Consider the following 10,314-nt stretch of genomic DNA (forward strand, 5'->3'; position numbering starts at 1 on the left):
TATAAACACAGGCCAGCTATGCCATAGTGTTATTTTCTGCATATAATACCACATTCTCTTTATATACTTTGCATGCCAAAGCCCCCAAATTAACTCACTGGCATCTCCAGTAGGGCTGGGGAAGACTCTTCTCCAAAATCTGGTAAAATTGGGTTGGCAACCTTTTGGGGCCAGTGAACACATTTGAGATACACGTACAAGTCACAAAATGGCTGTTGTGGGGTGTATGACATAACACAAAATGGCAGCTGCATGAGTGGGGGTCATAAAATGAAATGGTAGCTGTGGAGTGTAATGTAACACAAAATGGCTGCCACATCTAAAAGATCAGAAAAATGAAGCAAGAACACAAAATCGTGCAAACATTCCCCCCTCCCTCATGCTTTGTGGGTTTCAGAGGGGATATTTTGTAAGATAACCAGCCTCATATAACCAGCATTCTTGGGTCTAATTAATGAAGGGGTTAATGTCATAGTGTAAGTTGTCCTGCCAGGCTTAGCTAGGTCACTCCCCCTCAATTTGGGAGGAAGGTAATCAAATTTATTCTACCTTAACATGTGAGATCTGAGCTGGCTGCTCCAAGCTCAGACCACATGGCTCTAAAAAGCCTTTCTAGAGTTCCTTTACCAATAATTTAACAACAAAAACAAAAAGAGAATTCCATAAATTCCCATGGACTTCCCTCCTCCCCTTTGTGGATCCTTATGTTAACTTTTTTCCTCCTGCATCTTCTCTATTTCAGTGGTACCTCTGGTTATGTACTTAATTTGTTAACCTGAAACTGTTCTTAACCTGAAGCACCACTTTAGCTAATGGGGCCTCCTGCTGCTGCTGCGCCGCCGCCGCACGATTTCTGTTCTCATCCTGAAGCAAAGTTCTTAACCCGAGGTACTATTGCTGGGTGAGCGGAGTCTTTAACCTGAAGCGTATGTAATCTGAAGCGTATGTAACCTGAAGCGTATGTAACCCTAGGTACCACTGCAATGAAATTCTCTTAAATCTCCATTACAACCATAGTGCAACATTCAACTACAAGTATCATTCCAGTCCTACTAATAATTTTAATTGTTTCCAATGATTTTAAAGATAAATTAAATATATTCCCCATTCCTTATTAAAAGTTTGGTCTTCCTGATTCCTAATTCTTTTGATCATTTATACCATTTTAGTATAGTCCACCAATTTAATTTGCCATTCTTCTCTGGTAGGGATTGTGTCTGGGTTAGTAATCTCCGGGTAGCAGTGGTCACATACATAAATAGTCTCTTCTGGTCCCTTGGTATTTCGGCACCTAGAATTCCCAGAAGAAAAGCTTCGGGTTTTTAAAGAAAATGTTATTTTAAATTCTCTCCCCCCCCCCACAGTTCATTATATATCATCTCCCAAAATAATTTTACTATCTTATAAGTCCACCACATGTGGTAAAAGGTGCCTTCTTTTTCCTTACATATCCAACATGTATTTGACCTTGCTTGATAGATTTTAGTTAATTTGCCAGGGGTTACATAATTTGCCAGCGATATATCATTTTCATGTAATTTTCTTTAAGAGTATAACATGCTGTAAACTTTAAATCCCAGTTCTGTAACATCTCCCAGTAAGTAAACTGTTTTTAAACTTACAGAACGTTTGGTCTTTTCTATGCTAGGAGGAAGAAGAGAACTTTGCAAGGAACTTAGAAAGACATATTTTAAAGATCTAACAGCCTATATTTCCATGCTTTACTTTGCTGTATATTTTACTATTTTAAATCTCTGCTGGAGTTCTCTCTCTAGAGCAGTGTTTCCCAACCGGTGTTCCGCGGCACACGAGTGTGCCGTGAGACGTTGCCTCGTGTGCCGCGAGATGCCTGGAGGGAGGCGGGCGAGTCGGGCGGCGAGAGGCGGGGCGGCGGCGGCGAGGAGAGGCCGCGCCTCCTGCTGCTGCCTGGCGCTCCTCCTCGCAGCCGGCAGCGCTGCCTGGGCGCCTCCGCGCGACTCTGCCTCGCTGGGTTTGGTCTCCCAGCAGAGACGGGTCACACGCGCCCCTCCCTCCCTCCCTCAGCCTGCGCGGAGGGAGAGCCAGAGAGAGGCATCGCTCCTGCGCGGCGGGAGAGGGAGCAGCCGGAGCGATGCCCCAAACGAACGCATGGGACTGGAGGGGAAATCCTCTCCGAGGCGGAGTGAGCGCAGCTGAGAGAAGCCTTTCGAGGAGCTGCCGAGGGAAAAAACTTTCACTTTTGTGCGTCCCTCCCGGCGTGACGCTGCGCGCTGACGTCACGGGGCGGGGCTTTAATGGTGGTGTGCCGCGAGATTTTTTTTCAGTAAACAGGTGTGCCGTTGCCCAAAAACGTTTAGGAAACACTGCTCTAGAGTACTAGGCCTAAACCTGCCATCCAAATAATTTCCTTCCTTCCTTCCTTCCTTCCTTCCTTCCTTCCTTTATTTTCAAAAGCATACATAAAAAAAACCCATAGAAAAAGCATACATAAAAAGAAGATAAATTTTCCTTTTATATACCTATCTTCTCCTTGCCAGCAACATATTTACTGAGACCTTATGCAGGCACCATAGGAGGTTCTGTCACCTGTAGGCACTGGGTTGGCAACTGCTGGCATAGACAATAATGAGCTGCGTGGACCAACGATCTGACTCAATATAAAGCCGCCTCTTGCATCCCTATGTTCTCATATTTGCCTTGGACTATACTCAGCTTGATGGATCACCAGTCAGGCCTGCCTGCTAAAAAGCAATTCATCCTTAGCTCCATAATATTCCAAACCGAGAAATCCCAAACAGATAACACCAGGCCTACACATCCAGTCAGCCACCCACAGCAGCCTGTCAGCTGCTTGCCTGTCAAGGCAGACAGTTCCAGGCAGGCAGCACCTATGATCTGCCATACATGGTTGATGGTGACTCCATTCAGCTTGGTAAAACAGTCGCTGCTTGTGGTCCCTCCTGGTTAGCGTCATCCAATCATGCAAGCAAGCGAAATTTGTCATTATTAACCAGTTAGTCTGCCCAGAAGAAATATTCCTCTCCCACACATATAATAGGAACAAAATAAACTGCCTTACACTGAAAGATCACTTGGCTCATCTAGCTCAGCGATTATGCGGAGCAGTGCTTACCTGCCCCACCCACAATATTTTATTCAAATTGCTATTCCTGCCTGGGTCTTAGACATTGGGACCTTTTCTAGCCCGACTTGGACATGCCTGGAATTGAACCTGTGGTCTTCTGCATGCAGAGCAGATGCTCTACCACCGAGCTACAGCCCCTTCCCCGCTGACAGTTGGATCAGTAATGTGGTCACTGAGTGCCAAACACCCTCCAAATGACCCTTTCCTAGAGAAGTGTTTTCTGAGACATTTTGCAAAAGTATCCACTGTCCAAGAACACGCCATCTGCATCGGATGTCCTGATGAAGGCAGATGGTGAGATTGGGACTACAGTGGCCTCCCACAGGCGATCTGTTAGCAGGCAAGCCAGCACAACATGAATAAATCACTAAGCTGAGCACAGTCCACCAGTTGTGTTGTCTTGTGTGTGGGAGCCTTCCAGCCATCTGTTTTTGTTGCATGGGTAGGACTGCAGACTTTGGTTGTGAAACCCCTGGCAGGTCACAATACCTACTGTTGTGTTGTGTTCAGCTTGATGGGTCTGCAGCCATGTTTTCCTGCTGAAAAAGCAATCTATACTTAACTCATCAGCCTTTTGGGCAACTGGGCTCATTGGAGTTTTGAGTGCTCTGGATGTCAGTCACAAATTGATTGCTGTGGGGCAGCTCTAAAACAGCAGAGAGAGAGGACCAGAAAATGGTGCCAGCATGCTCCCTAACACCATCATCTCCCCCCCCCCCTTTTTAAAAGGCAGCTACATCAGCCACCACTGTGCTTGCTTACAGAAAGAAGCTCCTTGCACCTGTCCTCTGCTCAGAATAGGTGGAAAGTGTGTTCCATTCCTGTTATAAAACGAAATGTGGGCATGGTTTTTTGGAGGGAGGGGATGTTCAGTGTTGGAGAAGCTGAGCGAGTGGAAACAGGAACTGAGCCCTATACAGTCTCTTGTACTTTATGGATTTCAGGGGAGATATTTACAGATACCTTTTTAGGGCACCATAGGAGATAAATCAACCCCTGATTTATCGTATTCATTCAGATAACTTCATTTCATTTTGTGATATTTGCAGCTATGCATGTTTTATACCTCAGAATCTGAATTCACAAAAAATATTTATATAGTTTTGTCCTTCTTCAAACTCAACAGAACAGAGTGGGTAGCATTAAATACCAACACTGTTTCTTTTTCAGCCTGCTGCATTCTGTAGGCAAAGAAGATTAGACATTCATGTTGCTATAATCGCCAGAAATGGAAAGCTGGAGTTGATAAGCTTGGCTTCCTATATAATCATTTCAGGTAAGCTGGTGACAGCTGAAATCAGATATCGGGAATGAGCAGCTGTGTCTTGTAGATGGTTGAGTTCCTCCTCCTTCTTCTGTACAATTACAGGTAAAAAAATATATCCATTTTTTTAAAAAAAATGAAGTAATTTTCAGATTCAATTAAGTTCTGCTCTTGAACATTATTTACACCCAACAATTCCTTTTTTCATCTTTGCTAATATGACTAGAGTGACTAAGCGTATTCAGCTAAGAAGGCAATTTGCTGTGCCCAGAAACTATTAAAGAAGGACAGATCCCCTTCTCACCTGATTCTGAAATGCAGTCCCTGTTCTGCTTTTTACTAACAAATATGTTTATTCTTCATGCTGCTTCTGAATTGGAAGTAATGCGAGTAGGTCACGGAGTTGTGAGTTAGCTGGAGGACAGAATGGTCCTTATCACTGGGGAGGGGAGGGGAGAGGCCTGCCATGATTTGTATGCTTTTCCATAGCCAAGAGAGGATGGAAACTGGGCATAGAACTAAGATTGTGCACTTATGTGCTTATGAATCGCCATTCATTTTAGGACTGTGCAGATGTGACACATATGAAGAAGCCTTATGTGAGTAAACTGTCTTGCAGATTGTGGAGTAAGATTTTTTTAAAAAATAGAGGGATATTGGGTGTAAGGATCGGGAGAAAGTTGATTCAGTTTGCATTTAAAGATGAACCTATCTAATTTGCACATTCCAAAACAATGCACAAACTAAAGCACAGGCATCCTTCAAAATTCACACGTCTCTGAATTTTACAGTGCGGTTCTCTAGCCAAGTAATATGTACAAGTGGGCATATACTAAAGTGTGCATAACACCAAAAATGCATTATATTATGGAAATTTGTGTTGCAAAAATGAGTATATTAGGCAAAACTGCATACAAAAATCTGTCTGCTAGGAGAAATTCACACTAAAATGCTGGTGGATTTTCATGAGGACATTAAAAAAATATCAGCTGATGTGGAAATTTAGAGAACTGAACAATCGTGGAAAAATGAAAAATGGAAAGAATGAACTTGACAAACTTGCCCATCCCTACTTCTTGTAGCTGTATATGCAGTGCAGAGAAAGAACGTGTCCCTGTTACAGAACAGATTTCATAGATGGGACTGAAGAAAGGATTGACTGGTGGGACAAAGTGCTGGAAGCCAGTGTAGTCTAGTGTAGTGGGCAGTGCCAGGCATACAGTCAGCAGACCTAGATATATACCTCAGTCTAACAACAAGGAATAATATGCTTTCAGTTTTTCAGTGAAAATGTCTCTGCAGCTGCTTCTCTGGCTGCTAAGTGGGGCCAGGCTGGTTTTCCACCCTTCCTGGAGATGCAACGGATACAACTTCCAGGGGCCCTTGGACCCCTGGACAATAGCAGAGGCCAGAAGATGCTTCCCTCTTGCTCCTCAGTCCAGGCCAGCTCTGAACAGATTGCAAGAATACGAAGTGAAACAAACAAAACAACCAAGCATCCCTTTGAGGTATGATGGATGGAGGCATGCAGCTAGCATGGGCTACTGCTCCCTTCTGCAATCCCAGGGGAACCAGCAGCTGGAATCAAATGGTCTATCTGACAGGGAGAGGGGCAAAGAAAGTTACCTGCAGATGCTCCTCCAATGACTGGGACCAGGAGGTGTTCCCCTGATTCTGATGTTTTTTCCTGGGAAGCTGGGTGTTCAGCCTTCAAGTAGCCCTTAGCCCCCCAGTCAATGGATGGGGCTTCCCACTAAAGTTACAATGAACAGCATTGTAACAGCACTTTTAGTATGAACAGCACTTTTGGAAACTTGCAGTGCTATATAAGCCACAGGAACGGAAGAAGTGTTAACATAGAATTGGGAAATGGTAGAAACCCCATTCAGGCACCATACTTACATGTAACACCAACACATGAGCAAGGAGCGGGGTTGTGCTGACCTGGCATATAGCGTGAACATTTACAGGGAAGGATAGACCAAATTTTGCAGGTCCAGCTATATAACAAGAAGTCTTCAGTGCAACATGGGTTGCTGGCTATGTGAAAACCTTTGTGTTTATAACTGTACAGACAAAAGTCCATACCTTCAAGATGTAGGAAGCTGCCTTATAGCAAAGTTGGACCACTGGTCCATTAGCTTGGTTCTGTCTGCACTGATTGACAGTGGCTCTCAAAAGTTAAGTCAGGGGGATGTTTTCCCACCTAGAGCTGATGATGATTGAACCAGCACCCTTCTGCATGCAAAGCAGGTGCTCTACCATTGAGCTAGCTACAGCGCTTCCCTGTATGCACAGATGCTGTTGGGGAGACAGACTCATTAAGTGCAACACCAGGAATCGGACTACTCATGTGTTGGTTCTACAGACAGGTATAATACCTGAATAGGGCTGGAGCCCAGCACAAAACCTTCATGCTTAGACTGTAATGTGAATATAACAAGAGCCCTGAGCAGGTTTTCTTCAGGAACTAGACCAAGATGTGGAAGTGTTCTACACATTTGTCTTCACTGCTGTCACAACCACTGAGAGCTGGTAATTTATGCCTACAGGCAAGCACTCTGGCCACTTGCTAACCATGCACAGCCATGTGGAGAAATGCAGTGTGATCCAGCAACACATTGATAAGTTGGCAGCAACCCCTGTCCTTCTGGCAGGATTTTTTCCTCCGTCTCCTTATTTGCTCCATGTTAGCATGTGTGTATGTGTAAAGTCAATAACATTTGTATATCTATATTCAGTTTAAAAATTAATAATATCAATGGCAATCTACCACTTGAGTTAGAAGTTACACTTTTTTTCCATCTCATTTAATGCAAAGTTGGGGCATTTGCATTGGATTATTTTATAGTTTGGTGACACAGGGAGGGCTTGATTCCTACTGTTCAGACAGCAGTTTCCTTTGAGGGTGTTGAGCTCTGCTGTCTGCCTGAGCCTATAGATATTATTTAGTTAATTGAGATCACTGAAGATTAGGGATACTGTGAATATCCGTTCCAACACAGAGCAGTCTCCAGTGCACATCACTGTCCATTGCAGGCATCCTGTATCTGGCACACTAACAGCAGTAGCTAAAGGCTTGTTAGCAGAGTGTGAGACATCTCATTGTCTTTGTTCTTCAGACTAGGAGTGAGATGGGGGCGAGGAGGAGAGGAAGATAATTTGGCTTCTTTCAGATGAGGAATGTAGCGCTTGTAAGCCAAATAAAACTTTGCAAATAAAAAGAATAATCCTAGCATCTGACCCATTTATTATTGATAGATGTGATCTTGCAGACACCCACAAAGGGAGATAACTGCTGTGTTAGCCTTGGAATGAGCTCCTTGTTCATGATTACACAAGTCTTGTTACATGCGGATTGTACCATATTTCCTCTGAAACGAAGAAACATGGCCTGTAAGTCAGCCAGACGCTAGCAGCCTTCCTCTCTGAGAGCCACTGAGAATTGTCATCTTGGAATGCAGCACTGCCATCTGGGGGATGAAAAGCCAACAGCTAAACTGCAGACTTGGAAGCCAACATTCACAACACACACACACACACACACACACACACACACACACACAGAGCCTGGATCATATGCTCCTCCTAAACTGTGCATGAATCAACAATATCCCCCCTCCCCCGAGTATTGCATCTTCAAAGGGATAACATTATATTCCACTTAGATAGAGGAGGATTCCCTCCATCCTACCCCCCTGCTTGCAAAAGCATAAGTGAAGTCTTGCCTTTTTCATGTTTCTGGCATTTAGTGGCAAGCTAAGCCCCCTGTAATGAATTCCATCTCACTCCTTGAAAATACTATATTATTCCCTCTTTGTGCAATTATATCAGTAAACAAGGGCAGAGGTGATTTGCTGAACCCAGCTAAAAATGGCTCTGACACCTCCAGCCCTGCGGTCTTTTGAAACTCATAACAAATAATAATGCAGAAATTACCATACCCTTATCTCTTGACATCCAACTGAGCTCATTGTCGCATCCTTTACTGATTGCATTTATTTTGCAGGAAATAAAAGCCCTGTAAACAAGAGCTCTCTCTTCCCCACCCCACAGCAGAGGGCTGACAGTCCCATTTTGCTCACTGATCAAGAAGTCAGGAGCTCTCTCTTTCAAAGCAACGCTTTACCCCCTCATTTCGCCTGTACTAGTTGCAGGTTGAGTGTTCAGGGGACCTTTTGAAAACTGGGTTGTAGTACCTAGCTAAGCTTTTATATATTGAAAGAAACTTCTCCATGTTTTCCGTAGCTGTCAAAAATACACATATACTGATGTGTTTATTTTCAGCACTTCAGAATTACAGGATCCATGTCATAGAATCATTGAATTTTGATCATGGAAGGGACTCTGAGGATCATCTAGTCCAATCCCCTGCAATGCAGGAATCTCAGCTAAAGCATCCATGACAGATGGCCATCCAATATCTGCTTAAAAACCTCCCATGAAGGAGACTCCACAACCTCCTGAGGGAGTCTACTCCTCTTTGTGAAGGGAACATTGTGTTGGTTGATCCAACTTACTTGACAAAGGGTTTTGATAAAGAGCAAAGAATTCTGCATCTGTGCAGTGCCCTGCTATAAGGAATCCTAAGCTGCCCAAACGCTGCTAAAAGGTTTTATGAACATGGGGCAAATGCATGATAATGATGATGATGATATGGTGCCATCAATATGTCTGGTGATGATATGGTGCCATCAATATGTCTGGTGCCCTACAGAATTACATAGGCACTACTAGTGCTAGTGGGAAGCCCTGATGACCTAATGAGAAACCCTGTGCTGGCTTCTGCTATCATACTGGGTTGGCTGAATCTGGCACCAGAGGGTGATCTTCTGAAGCAGGAAGACTCCTGTACTTGTGGGAGACTCCCTGCATGTTTTAGAAATGTGGAAAATACCAAATACAGAAGGCTCTCTTTGTCTTCCGTGAGTTGGAAGGAGACAGGAATAGCAACTGGGGGCGGGAACAGTGATGATAGAACTAGTGTACTTGTCTGTATACATAATGAATACAGTATACAAAATGTGCCTTAAGAGAGCTATAGCTACGGCTCTAATCCCACCAAAGAAGCTTATAATGCAAAATAAACAGCAGGGAAGTGTGTGTTCCATGTTAGAGTCAGCAGGATGGATGCGTAACTTAAGTGTGTGTATGTAAGTTAGCTGAGGGGTATGTTGAGCTGGAGAAGTGGAAGTAACAGGCATGGATATACTGAGGAATAGGATGAAAAACAGGGTGGGGGCAAAGCCCATATTGGAAAGGGGGTTAATTAGTTGCAGTACCTATTCTTGCCTGGTTTACCTACTTCTGTGAAGCCTTTCAGTGCCACTAAAGGGTTAATAGTCCTGTAAAGGTGGTTTGGAGAGGCTTATGGCTTCTTGAAATGAGCCACACCTGGACTTCCTCCTGGAGCTTTCCCCCTCAGTGATTACAGCATATTTTGTGCCTGGGCTCACCTGGGCAGGGTGATCACCCTGGTGGTGTCTTTCAGAATGCTTTTGCAGCAGAGCTGGAAACCAAAACCTCAAGTGAATTATGCCTAAGAGAGGTCAGTTTATTTTATTCTTTCCAGTTAAGGGGTAGGGGAGAGCTGTTGAATTGTGTAATATAATTACAAGGTGTGCTATAGTCTGCCCACCTCTTTTTGTGGGTTCTCTCTGTTTCTTATCATTAAGTTTGATTGTTCATTGGTGGTTTCTTTATCTGTTTATACTGATGCCATTTATATCAATTATCTAGCTTATTTTGAGTTTTTAGCTCATTGTAATGCTTTGTAATTTGTCATATGAAAAATGCAAAGTGTAACTTGGCTGTCCCTTATTATTTTTATTGTCTTTCTAGGGATATGGCATTTTTTAGTTTCATTGGTATATTTCATAGAAACAGTTTGTAATAGAGTTTTCTATGTTTTACATTGTATGGATCT

The sequence above is a fragment of the Podarcis liolepis genome (assembly GCF_965112155.1).
Source record: "Podarcis liolepis genome assembly, chromosome: 10".
Classification (NCBI taxonomy): domain Eukaryota; kingdom Metazoa; phylum Chordata; class Lepidosauria; order Squamata; family Lacertidae; genus Podarcis; species Podarcis liolepis.